We start from the raw sequence: 13,853 nt of genomic DNA, 5'->3' as shown, positions 1-13,853 counted from the left end.
GGACACAGACCCCTGCAGTCTTCCAGGGTCCACAGAAGTTGTAGGGATTATTCCTCAGAGACAAGGCTACTGACAGAGGCTGTGGCTGATGACACTCATGCGGCAGCCTCAGACTACAGCAGAGCGACGGTGTAATGAAGCTCATGCTGCAGCTCACAAACATTCACTCCCTTCACCACCGACACACAGTAGCAGCAGTGTTTCCCATCTACAAGATGCACTGCAGGAACTCACCAAGGCTCCTTAGGCAGCACTTTCCAAACCTACAACCACTACCATCTAAAAGGACAAGAGCAGCAGGTACATGGGAACACCACCCCTGCAAGCCACTCACTATCCTGACTTTGAAAAATATCGCTGTTCCTTCACTGTTGCTGAGTCAAAATTCATGAACTCCCTCCTTAACAGCACTCTGTGTACCTACACCACATGGACTGCAGCAGCTCGAGAAGGCAGCTCACCAGCACCTTCTCAAGGGCAATTAGGAATGGGTAACAAATGCTGGCCTAGCCTGCAAAGCCCACATACTATAAATGAATAAAAATAATTACTGAATGGCTACAGGAAAAGGGAGCAAACACATCCCAGGGTTCAGGAAGCAGCATGAGAGAAAACTCATACATTTGAAATTTAATGACTAAAGAAATAGCAGATTGAAAGACATCCCTGAAACAATATGAGGTTTACAGATGACGCTGGTGGTGTTCGTAGGAAAGGACGATCACCCTAAAGCTAAAGTGTTCAATCTCCTTTAGTTAATGAATTGAGCAGAATTGTACAATCTTTGGGGTTTTCCAATTCAATCTCAGCACTATCACAACTGGGATTTAGCACAACTGTCGTAATCTGTTTTTTTCAAATAAAAAAAAACTATTTTGGAAGATGTTGCAACCTCAGTGTCCCTGTGGAAATCCCACAGGATATAAATTACAGGCTCTGAGAATGTACGGCCTCATATTTTAAATCACAGAGATAACCTGTAGCACGAAAGGATAGATTTCTTCGCATAGAAAATGCATTTACCAATTGATGTTGTTGAAGAAATATACTACAAGGTCCTTGCCTTTATTGGTGTTCCTGGTAAGTAACGATAACTATTGAAGTTTTATAAATCTGAGCTGGTTCCTGATTTTGCCTGTGCCTGATAATGTTACACTGTAGTCTAATGAGGATCATTGTGCAGATATATGATTGGTGATATCAGTTCAATAAATACAATGCCCAATGATTCATTGTCATATGTACAAACATATAAACATATGAATTAAGAGCAGGAGCAGGCCACTCAGCCCCTCGAGCTTTCCCTGCCATTCAATAAGATCATGGCTAATCTGATTATAACCTCAACTCACATTTCCATCTACCCTCGATAACCTTTCACCCCCTTATTAATCAAGAATCTATCTAGCTCTGCCTTAAAAATATTCTAAGACTCTGCCTCCACTGCCTTTTGAGGAGGAGAGTTTCAAATGTTATGACCACAGCTGATGTTATTCAGCAAGCCAAAACCCAGAGGGAAACTTGTCTGACTGATCAGAACCTTTTTCTTTATATTTTGAAAATGAGGGAAAGAACTACTGATCCCAGAAACGTAGAATCCCAGGAACACTTTTTAGGATTTTAAAATTAAAAGATTTATTAGCAAGAAGGAAAAAATCTTAATCTTAACCCCACTTGGTCAGAACACATAAGTAAACGACTTGGCAACAAACAAGTCGTTGATGATTTTAAGCATAGAAATCCAGTAATATTACCCCATGCAAAAACTACCATCAATTTAGTGAAGGTATACCACACAACCTCTCACCATCACTGAATCCCCCACCATGAAGATCCTGGAGGTTACCATTGACCAGAAACTGGGCCAGCCATATAAATACTGTGGCCACTGGAGCAGGTCAGAGGCTGGGAATTCTGAGGTGAGCTTCCCCTCCTCATAAATGGGGAGAAGTGGGGATATTTGCTGATGAATGCAGTGTTCAGGGCCATTCTCAACTCCTCAGATAATGAAACAGACCTTGCATACATGCAGCAAGACATGGACAACATTCAGGCTTGAATTGATAAGTGGAAAGCAACGTTCACACCACACAAGTATGATGCAATGACCACATTTCCTTGACAATCTAAGGCATTACCATCACTGAATCCCCCACCATCCACATGCTGGATCCTGCCATTGACCAGAAACTGGACCAGCCATAAATACTGTGGCTACAAGAGCAGGTCAAAGGCTGGGAATTCTGAGGTGAGCTTCTCTCCATTCAAGCCCATCTAATCTTAACAGCATAAACTTCTTAATCTTTCTCACTCATGTACTTATCCTTCTTCCCCTTAAATCCAGCTTTGTTCATCACCTCGACTACTCCATGTTTTGGCAAGCTCCACAATTTAACCTGTTTTTGAGAAACAAAATCTCTCCAACATCCCTTATTGGATCTATTAGTGACCTTGATGAACCTCCAGGTTTCTTTCATTTGTTCATGGGATGTGGGCATCACTGGCTAGGCCAGCAGTTATTGCCCATCCCTAATTGCCTTGAGAAGGTGGTGGTGAGCTGCCTTCTTCAACTGCTGCAGTCCAATTTGAACCCACTCAACTGGAAATACCTTCTTTATCTCAATCTCACAACAGACCTGGATCTTTTTGGAGATCTTTACTAGCTCACCCCTCAGCCTCCTCATACCTATAGAATAGAGCCCACCTTGTTCAGTTATTCCTGTGAGTTATAATCTCTCAACCTGGTGTCATCTTTGTAAAAATAACCTCTCTGTCTTGATACATGGAAATATGGAAACCAAAACTGTTCACACTGCGTCCAGTGCCTGATAACCGAGGTTCCAGTTGAGTTCCAATGTCACATTTTAGCTTTTCATTTCCTTGCTCTAGAATGAACTACAGTGCTTTATTGTTTATGGCCTTGTTAACGTGTGCTGTTACTTTAGATTCATTCTGATTCTGCACATGTGAAAATCTTTGCCCATCTCTCCCATTCAGATTTTTCAGGGAATTTTTGGGAACCTCATTCTTCCTATCAAACACCTCACAATTGTATTGAAATAATTTTTTGGGTAAAACACCCAAAATGCAAGTTTATTAATAGCTGCAGGATTATTTTTTTTCGCACATTTCTCTCTCTATTAACTGCATTTCCAATTACTATTTTGTCTACAGATTCTACATTTTTGCTTCTGCTTCTTGACTCCTTTTCATTTAGCCCAATGGTTAATAACTGTTGTCCCAGCCCTGGTCCTTGTGGAAATCACTTCTCACCTTCCACCAGTCTAAATTTGTTTTATTCATTCTCGGGATGTGGGCTTTGTTGATTAGGCCAGCATTAATTGCCCATCCCTAGTTGCCCTTGAGAAGGTGGTGGTGAGTTGCCTTCTTGAACTGCTGCACTCCCTGTGGTGTAGGTACACCCACAGTGCTGTTAGAGAGGGAGTTCCAGGATTTTGACCCTGCAACAGTGAAGGAACAGCGATATATTTCCAAGTCAGGATAGTGAGTGACTTGGAGGGAAACTTCCAGGTGGTGGTCTTCCCATCTATCTGCTGTCCTTGTCCTTCTAGATGGTAGTGGTTGTGGGTTTGAAAGGTGCTGTCGAAGGAGCTTTGGTGAATTCCTGCAGTGCATCTTGTAGATGGTATACACTGCTGCTCCTTTGCATTGGTGGTGGAGGGAGTGAGCGTTTGTGGATGTGGTGTCAACCAAGTGGGCTGCTTTGTCCTGGATGGTGTCAAGCATCTTGAATGTTGTGGGAGCTGCACTCATCCAGTCAAGTGGGGAGCACTCCATCACATTCCTGACTTGTGACTTGTAGATGGTGGACAGGGTGTGGGGAGTCATGAGGTGGGTTACTCGCACAATTCCTAGCCTCTGACCTGCTCTTGTAGCCACAGTATTTATATGGCTAGTCTAGTTCAGTTTCTGGTCAATGGTAACCCCCAGGATGTTGATAGTGGGGGATTCAATGATTGTAATGCCATTGGATGTCAAGGGGCGATGGTTAGATTCTCTCTAAATAAAGACCTTTAACTCTTAATTCCTGCTTTTGTTGTAGCAACATATTTTAAAAATCATACAATCAAGTAGAGTCAACATGGTTTTAATGTCTTTTGATACAAGTACCAACGAGTATAAAAGCGGGTATGTTTTCATACAACTGTACAGGGAGTTGCTGAGACCACGCTGAGAGTACAGCCTACAATTTTGGTCTAAAATTAAAGTAAAATACTGCAGATGCTGGAAATCTGAACTAAAAACAGAAGATCCTGGAAGGACTCAGCAGGTGTGGCAGCATCTGTGGAGAGAGAAACAGAGTTAACGTTTTGAATCAGTATTCAGAGCTCTGAAGAAGAGCCACACAACTTGAAGCGTTAACTCTGTTTCTCTCTCTACAGATGCTGCCAGACCTGCTGAGTTTTTCTAGCATTTTCTGTTTTGAGTTTAATGCAACTTTGGTCGTCTTATTTAAGTGGAGTTATTGCGTGGAGGCAGTTCAGAAAAGGTTCAATAGGATGGTTCCTGGGGTAAAGGAGTTGTATTTATGTGGAAAGGTTGAACACATTGATGTTATACACATTGGAGTTTAGAGGAATGAGAGGTGACCTTATTGAAGCGAGAAGATTCTGAAGGGCTTATCAGAGTAGATGCTGAGAGGATGTTTCCCCTTGTGGGGGAATCTAAAACTAGGGGGACAGTTTCAGAATAAGGTGTCTTGCCTAACACCATAATGTTGTTGCCTGATTGGTTCCCCCTCCCCCCCATTCCCCCACCCTCATGCTGTCCTGCTGGGGTATTCCTCAGATCCCATCTGGAATTGATCTGTTTTGTTCCATTCATGTGTCATTCCCACTGTAATTCCTCTCACATTCTGGGGTGGGAAATAAAACATTGACTCTGGTTTCTCGATCCTCTGCCTTCTAGAATGTTCTACTTTGAAGCTGAATAAGGAAGATCATCGTATTTTTCCATTTGACGTGTCATTGTCTGTCAGACTGAGTACTGGGATTAAAACCATCAGATCATAATCACCTCTCCAATGACACGTGCTGGGAATTTAGGGTGGTTATTTCAGAGTTACTGGAAGTGGAGGAGGTTTGTGCTGGTGCTCTGGGTGGGGCTTCAATAGTGGTCAGTGGGCCGGTGCACATCACTTTTTATTATTCTTTCACAGGGTGTGGGGCATCACTGGTTTGGCCAGGACTTATTGCCCATCCCTAATTGCCTTTGAGAAGGTAGCATTGAGTGGCCTTCTTGAACCACTGCAGGCCATGTTGAGTAGGTACAGCCACAGTTGTTATGGTATGATTCTGTGAGTATGGCTATGTCAGGTTGTAGGTTGACTAGTCTGTGGGACAGATCTACCAATTTTTACACAATCCCCCAGATGTTAGTAAGGAGAACCTTACAGGGTGGACAGGGCTAGGTGAACCCTGGTCATTTACAGTGCCTAGGCCGATGCCGGGTGGTCCGTCCAGTTGCGAATTGATACAACTCAATGGCTTGCAAGGCCATTTCAGAGCCAACCACATTGCTGTTTGTCTGGGTTCACTTGTAGGTGAGACCAGGTAAGGATGGCAGATTTCCCTCAATGGCATTAATGATTGTTTTTGAAATCCCGATTTATTAATTGAATTGAAATTCCACCAGATGCCATGGTGGCATTTGAACACTTGCCCCCAGGGCATTAGTCTGTGCCTCTGGATTATTAGTCCACCGACATTACCACAGCACCACTGCCTCCCCTGCCTTTATTCCTGTGACATGGGAGCCTCTCCTCCCAGACATGTTTTCTTTGCTCCCTTTCCCTTTTGTTATTTTTCTACAGCCATGGACACTTCCTCTGGATCCATCTTGACTTTCTTCAATAACCCCATTCACCTTGTACCACCTTCTCTTTGGTCATTGAATCCCTCCCTCCTGCCCTTCAGCCAATCAGAGACTTTCCTCTCTGTGCTTTCCTCCTCCAACTCCACCATTATTTGTCTCATTCATTCATTTTAAAAGTTAATTGCAAAGATCTACCAGTTCTGATGAAAGGCCATGGACATGAAACATTGACTCTGTTTTCCTCCCCAAAGATGCTGCTGAGTGTTTTCTTTATTTTCTGTGTTTTATTTCATTTGGAGCATTTTTGCTACTTTGGCTTTGCTGAAATACTTTGACCTGGATATTATTAGGATCAGGTAATGTAGGTGGGGAAGAGTCTCAGATAGTCCCATTTCTGTACATTGATCCCGAGTGGGCCAGAATTTTGTCCTGGTTGGTTTCCAATTCTTCACCAACCCCCCAACCCCACACTTAGAGTCTTGGGAAACCAGACCATGACAGTGAAACCTGTGAAACAGGTCAAATCAGCTGCTGCCAGCCTCATTACAATATTTACATTATTAATGTGCGTCTTGGGATGGATTGACTACCTGGCCCCTGTTGTACATCCATAAAACACATTAGTAAGCAGATTGGAGGCAGTTAGAGTCAGGGAAGAAATTTTCAAATTTTCACCTCTGACAACAGAATGGTTTGCCCCAGTTTTTGCATGATAAAATCCAAGGTGCGGTGAGAGTGAATGCCCGTAACATCAAGGCAGCATTGGACCGAGTGTGGCATTAAGGAGCCTGAGCAAAACTGGAGTCAATGGGAATCAGGGGAAAAACTCTCCATTGTTTGGAGTCATACCTCGAACAAAGGAAGACGGTTGTGGTTGTTGTCAGTCATCTCAGCTCCAGGACATCACCACAGAAGTTCCTCAGGGTAGTGTCCCTGGCCCAACTATCTTCAGCTGCTTCATCAATGATCTTCCTTCCATCGTAAGGTCAGAAGTGGGGATGTTCGCTGATGATTGCACAATGTTCAGCACCATTTGCAAATCCTCAGATACTGAAGCAGTCCATTTCCAAATGCAGCAGGACCTGGGCAATTTCCAGGCTTGGGCTGAAGAAATGGCAAGTAACATTTGCACCGCACAAGTGTCAGGCAATGACCATCTCCAGCAAGAGAGAATCCAACCATCGCCCCTTGATGTTCAATGGCATTACCATCACTGAATCCCCCACTACCAATATCCTGAGGGTTACCATTGACCAGAAACTGAACTGAACTAGCCATATAAATACTATAGCTACAAGAGCAGGTCAGAGGCTTGGAATCATGCAGCGAGTAACCCACCTCCTGACTCCCCAAAGCCTGTCCACCATCTGCAAGGCACAAGTCTGGAGTGTGATGGAGTACTACCCACTTGCCTGGATGAGTGCAGCTCCCACAACACTCAAGATGCTTGATACCATCCAGGACAAAGCAGCCCACTTCATTGGCACCACATCCACAAACATTCACTCCCTCCACTACCGATGCACAGAAGCAGCAGTGTGTACCATCTACAAGATGTACTGCAGGAATTTACCAAGGCACCTTCGACAGCACCTTCCAAACCCACAACCACTACCACCTAGAAAGACAAGGGCAGCAGATAGATGGGAACACCAGCACCTGGAAGTTCCCTCCAATTCACTCATCATCCTCACTTGGAAATATATCACCATTCCTTCACTGTCACTGGGTCAAAATCCTAGAACTACCTTCCTACCAGCACTGTGGGTGTACCTACACCACATGGACTACAGCGGTTCAAGAAGGCAGCTCACCACCAACTTCTTAAGGGTAATGAGGGATGGGCATTAAATGCCAGCAAGCTAGCGAACCCCACATCCCATGAATAAATTTTTAAAAATCTACTTCCTGAGCTCAGGCATGGAGAAAATTCGGTTAATAATTTACAATCTCTTATCTTTGCATTTTAAAACAAACAGTTAATTTTGCAGCAATTGTGATCCTCTGTCGGGGAAAATGCGGGCTTTCCAAATGTACCACTCATTACCTGGTTGCCATGGCAATGGGAGATCTGCTGTTTATTGTCACCGATGTCACACTGAAGCCGCTAAATGATTATTATTTTCAAGGATCTTTCCTGGACATCACTTCTGTGTGCAGTAGTTGCACTGTCATGAATTATGCAGCCAGAGGCTCTTCTGTTTGGTTCACTTTCATTTTCTCATTTGATCGATTTGTTGCCATTTGTTGTCAGAAGGTGAAATCAAAATATTGCACTGAGAAAACTGCGGCTGTGGTTCTAGCAACAACCAGTATTCTGCTATGTTTGAGAAACATTCCCAACTATTTTGCCATTGAAACCAGAGGGGTGATCGACAATGTACCATTTTTCTGTTAAGTAAAAGCAAGCTATTTTACCGAGCCTGGATGAGTGGGCTTTGACAGGCTCGATACAATTTTGACCCCATTGCTCCCTTTCGCTTTCATTTTGTTGCTCAACGTTCTGACTGTCAGATACATTTTACTGACCAGTCGAGTCAGCAAGAGACTGAGAGGTCAAAGCAATGGTGAAAATCACACTGACCCAGTAATGGAGAGTAGAAGGAAATCTGTGACTTTACATTTCGCCGTATCAGGAAGCTTCATACTTCAATGGTTGATACATGTTGCACATTTCTTATATTATATTATATTATAGCATTACAGGAACAAATCCTGCATATTACAATGCTTCTTTATATACCCTTGAACGGGTAGGATATATGCTGCGGAATTTAAGTTGCTGCACAAACACATTTATTTATGGAGTGACTCAGTCCAAGTTCAGAGAGCAGGTCGCAAGTGCAATGAAATATCCAGTTACCTTATTTATTCAATTAATTAACAAACAAAAAAACTGAGAAGTTGGCCTTTCCCTTCATAAATGTTACATTTACCTACAGCTTTCTATCTGCAGAATTATACCGGGAATTGCTGGTGACCTGAAAACTCAGCCAGCGACGTCACAAGCAGCATATTTTTCTGACACGGCTCCATTTTGGGTGGAAAGTTCTGACATTTCTATTGTGATGGGGCCACTAGTTTGTAATATTCTGTCTGAGCTCATCCATCAGGAGTCAGTTAAACTATGCAGTGAGTTGCACATTCTAACCACTCTGAGTAATTAAATAATTCCTTATTTCACTGTTGGATTTCTTAGTATCTTTGAAACATTTATTTTATTTACAGCCCCTATGATTGAATTCTCCCACAAGTGGAAACATTCTCTCCACATCTACCCTTTACAACCCGTTCAGTTTTATACATCTCCCTCAGATCTTCTCTGAGTCTCCTGTTTCCTAAAGAAAAAACAACTGAGCTGTTTAATCTTCCCCAAGAGCTGCAATATCCAAGTTCTGGAAATTTTTTTACACTTTTCCCAGTCATTCTATGGTCCCTTTTTCTGTCTGGAGACCAGAACTGTGCACAGCACTAGGTGCAACCTGAATTAAGTCCTGTCCAAGTTTAACATAACTTCACTACTTTTGAATTCTATAGCCCTAGAAATAATTCCAAGTTCTAAGTTAGCTTTTATAACTTTTTTGCTGATCTGCAATTGTTTTTAAGAATTTGTGTAATGAAATGCCGAGACACCTTTGTTATTTTACCCATTGTTACGGTCACCATGGAGACCAATAATGTAAGGAAACCAGATTCCCAAAACAACCTCAAGAAGAAACCGATGGGCAAGATTTCACTTTTTAAAACTTTCACTGTTTCAATCAAACCAAAATCAATTTAAATTAAACATAAATTAACAGGCACATTGTACTTAGCAGCGACCATGCACTTTAAACAGCTGATTTAAGAAAGGTAGATATCACAGATTCACTGGTAGTTCCCCAGCACATATGGCACTATGTGCAGTCCCTCGAAACATTCTTCTTACCAGGTAGAGTTTCAGCTTCTTTATTCATGCAGGAATTAGGACCATCTGACAGCAGCTTTACTTCACCCGACTTCCACAGCTACAGAGAACACCAAAGGCACATCTTTCTGGACCCCTCTCAACTCTGTTCCTGGAACCAGCCTTTTTGATCTTCTTTTCTATCTGTGCCATGACTTTCTACGTTAGCTGTGTAACACCCATAGCCACTGAACTGTTCACCTCCTGCTGAAAAACTGAGCTACAAAAACCACAGGTGGAATTTTATGACCTATCGCGGTGGGGGTGGGGCAATAAAATGCAGCAGACCAATCCAAAGTGCATTCACTTTGGTGGGACTGGAAAATCCCGTCGGGGTGAGGAGCCATAAAATTCCACCCCGTGTGTCTACTCTGACCACTGGCTGAAATTCAACATCTCCGATTTGTTTTCTTTGCTTTCTAATCCGTTTCCATTTCACTGGCAATCTAAGCCACAGGCTGGGTTCTCAGATGTCTGATGTTACAGACAGAAATTCTAATTTACACCTAACCCTCCCAGAAATCTGGGGATATGGGGTTGTTTCCAATGTAGGTTTATAATTCGAGGCTGGAAATTCTTATTTGCTCAGCAATGCCACCAGGAGACGGTGGTTGTTACTGGTACTACAACCACTTGGGCTCAGGATTGCTGAAGGACCCAGGCACAGGTGAGTGATGGCAGTGGAAGTGGGGTGGGGGATGTTTGCACAGTGGGGGTCACAGTGAGACTCTCAGTACCTCCCTCCCACTGATACTGAGTCCCCCAATTGGGCACCAAGTAGCTTGGAAGGAGGGAAACTTCCTGGGAGCCCGCGAGCAACCTCAACAACGGTAGGATGAGGCCCTGAACTGGGCATTTATTGCCCACTTCAGGGCCTCAATTGGCATTGGGTAGGAAAGCCGTTCCGGGTTCTTTCTGTCCCGGACTAAATCAAGGCAGAAGCAGGAAGATGGCGGCATCCCCACCTGTTACCCTCCCATCCAATTAAATGCTCGTGCCACCAAACTCACCAAGGGGCAGGTGCTCAAATTCCACCCTTGGTTTCTGTTTCGGTTCAGGACCGTCTTAATAAAACATAGGCTTTGAAAGCACAGTCAGTGCAGACAACAACTTCCAAACTAGAGATTTCATCACACCATGAGTTTCTTTATTTTCAAATGTACACTCTATATTTCTGTTTTTCTGACCAAACTGCCTCACCTTGAATTTATATCTATTAAAGTTCACTTGTGGGTAACTGTGCAGTCTGCAAGTTTTCAAACATCTAATGTGTGATGTTGTTTAGAGGAGTGTTTATTCAATAATTGAAATAAAGCATCATTTTAAAAATAAACAAATAACTATTTATAATAACAGCCATTGCCAATTGTATGATATTGTGGGAGTTTTGAATTTTATTAGAAAATTTGAAGCTAATTACACAATAAAACTCCTCACTCTCACATCATACTACTGCCTTTCGAAGATGTCAAAGTTAATATTTATCTGAAAGGAAGCATATGTTTTGGGAGCTTAGGAAATGAATGTAAAGAACAGGGACTTTTGAGAACCAAATTGAAATTCTGAGATGATATTTCACAAGATGAAAGAAAGGACAATTAAAATGGAAACTGTTATTAAAGCTTGTGGGAAATTCTGCTAACTTCCATCCAGTTAAAGTGAGACATGGGAATTACCGATTGAACAGAAATTGTAAGGGACGCTGGGGTTGCAATTTGTATAAAGTACTTGTGAAAGCGTGTTTAATAATGTTTAATAAGTGATTTCATACTTTGCTTGATAGTCTGCTTTTACAAAGTGTCTGTTACTGTCAGCATCACCCACTGTTCTCTGCATCAATCTTCTGGCATCATGTGAGACAATGGTCTGTGCCGTGGTGGTCAACTCTGTGTTAAACATCACTTGTTGTGGCTCAGGAGCCCCACTCTGACATGGCAGTCTCTGCTGCATTCCCTGCAGATGCACCATTCTCTGGCCTCTGTGTTCTCTGGGCCCTCTTCTCAGCCAGCTGAGCTTTCCCTTTCTGCTCACCTCTTCCAATGCCCTTCCAAACAGTCAGCCTCCAGAGCTCACAGCCATTGGCAGCTGTCTCCCAGTTGTCAGTGTCAATGTCCATCATCTTCATATCTCACTTGCAGGTGATCTTGTGGCAGAGGTATGGACTTCACCTGCTGGAAGGTGACTCAGTGGCCAGTTCACTGTACAAGATCTTTGGGTTATGGTCATTGTCCATCTGATGAATATGGTTGAGCTAGCAAAGGCGTCATTGACTTAGTAATGAGTGTATCTTTATAGAGATAATAGAATTTTAAACATTTTATTCAATGGGAGGGATCGCCTGGTCCTGCTTGTGGTGGGTATCATGGCGGGTGTGGGGTGTGGGGAGAGGAGTGGGGACAAGTCAGTGTGAGGAGCAGAAATCAGTTTCATGCTGGTGTGAAATCAGAGTGGGATCATCCGATGGTGTCCGCCACAGCAGAATGTCCATCCCGCTGGAGGCCGGCGTGAACCCGGTTTGCATCCCAGTCATGAGATGCAAAGTGAGGCCCGACTGGAATTGTCTCCCCGCCCCGTGCCCAATTTACCATTACGCCAGCGGGAAAACACACCGGCCCAGAGCACATCTGGATGAGTGCGATGATGGGGTGGGGAGGAGAGAGGAAGGTCTAGGTGTGAGTGGGAGAGGATAGTGTACCGGGGGTGGGAGGGCGGTGGTGAGTTGGGAGGTGGGGGATGAAGATGTCGAGGGAGTGCGGTTGGGAGGAGGAAGAGGGAGTATTGGGGGGAGGAGGGAGGTCGGGGGAGAATTCTGCAAGTGGGAAGGTCGGTATAAGGGCGGGACAGTGTAACAGAGGGAGTTTGGAGGGAGAATGATGTCGGGGGAGGAGCGAGTTCGGAGGGGTGAAGGTGTCTGAGGGGAAGAGGGAGTTTGGAGGAGGAAAGGTGTCCAGCGGGGAGGAGGGAGAAAGCACGGAGGAGGGATTAAAGGTAGAGGAGGGAATAAGGGGGTGAGGATGCCCAGGTGAATGTGCAAGGGAAGGGTCCATGGAGTCAGTGACTGCTTCCTGGGGAGTGAACTGAGTGTGGGCATGATAGGAGGGAATGGTGAGTGTGAGAGGGGGCAGAGGGAGCCGTTAGGGTGGGAGGGTGGGGGTGCATTGGTAACAGAGAAGGGACGGCGGTTGTTGGGGACTTGGAGGCAGACACGGACCCTGGGGGTGGGAAGGAGGAGGACACTGAGACCCTGTGGATCTGAGACCAGGGATCCGTCATCGGCCAGCAGCCCCAGGAGCTGCTTATGGACCCCCTGCCTGTTTTCCAGTGAGTAGAAGAAGGGGGAGCCATAGTCCAGGTCCTGAAGGAGCCGGATCTGTGACCCCACGAACACACATCAGGACCAGATAAGCTGCAGGTCCCTCAGAGCATCCTTCTCCACCTCATACACCTTCCACAGGGCCGGGTCCTTATTGGCCTGACTGAGATGGGACTCCAGGTCGAGCACCTCCTGTTCCAACCCCTCGAGCTGGCCTTTCACCTCCTCTGTGCTCCTGACAGAAGACATGAGCCCTCTGTGAGGCGGACCTGTCGAGCAGTGTCAGCTCCGACCAGCGGTCGAGGGCCAGCTGGACTTTGTCACGGTGACCAAAGTTGTCGGCTAGGAATTCCCAGAGTTCCCCGAGGGGATGAGGGGAGACGTGGTGGGGACATGAGGGTGTCCCCCAACTCACTCGTGACGGAGTAAATCACGCCCACTGTCCACCACCAGCCCCCCATCCCCCTGCCCTCCTCCTCCCCCCATCCCCCTGCACTCCTCCTCCTCCTGCCCTCCTCCTCCCCCCATCCCCGTGCCCTCCTCCTCCGGGTTGTCACTGTCAGTGACCGAAACCCCTCCCCCACCACACAGAGGGCAGCGGGTGGCCCAGCCACACCAGTCGGCCCTTCCTCTGTCATCATCCCACCCCCAGGATCGACGGCAAAGGGCTCCTCCCTGGGCTGCTCTGGAGGTTCTGGGTCAGAGGGTGACAGTGGTTCAGGGCCCCGCTCTGCCTCAGGCACCGGGTCACACGACGAC

The sequence above is a fragment of the Cetorhinus maximus genome, chromosome 21 (assembly GCF_964194155.1).
Source record: "Cetorhinus maximus chromosome 21, sCetMax3.hap1.1, whole genome shotgun sequence".
NCBI lineage: Eukaryota > Metazoa > Chordata > Chondrichthyes > Lamniformes > Cetorhinidae > Cetorhinus > Cetorhinus maximus.
Note: the sequence above shows the minus strand (reverse complement) of the source record.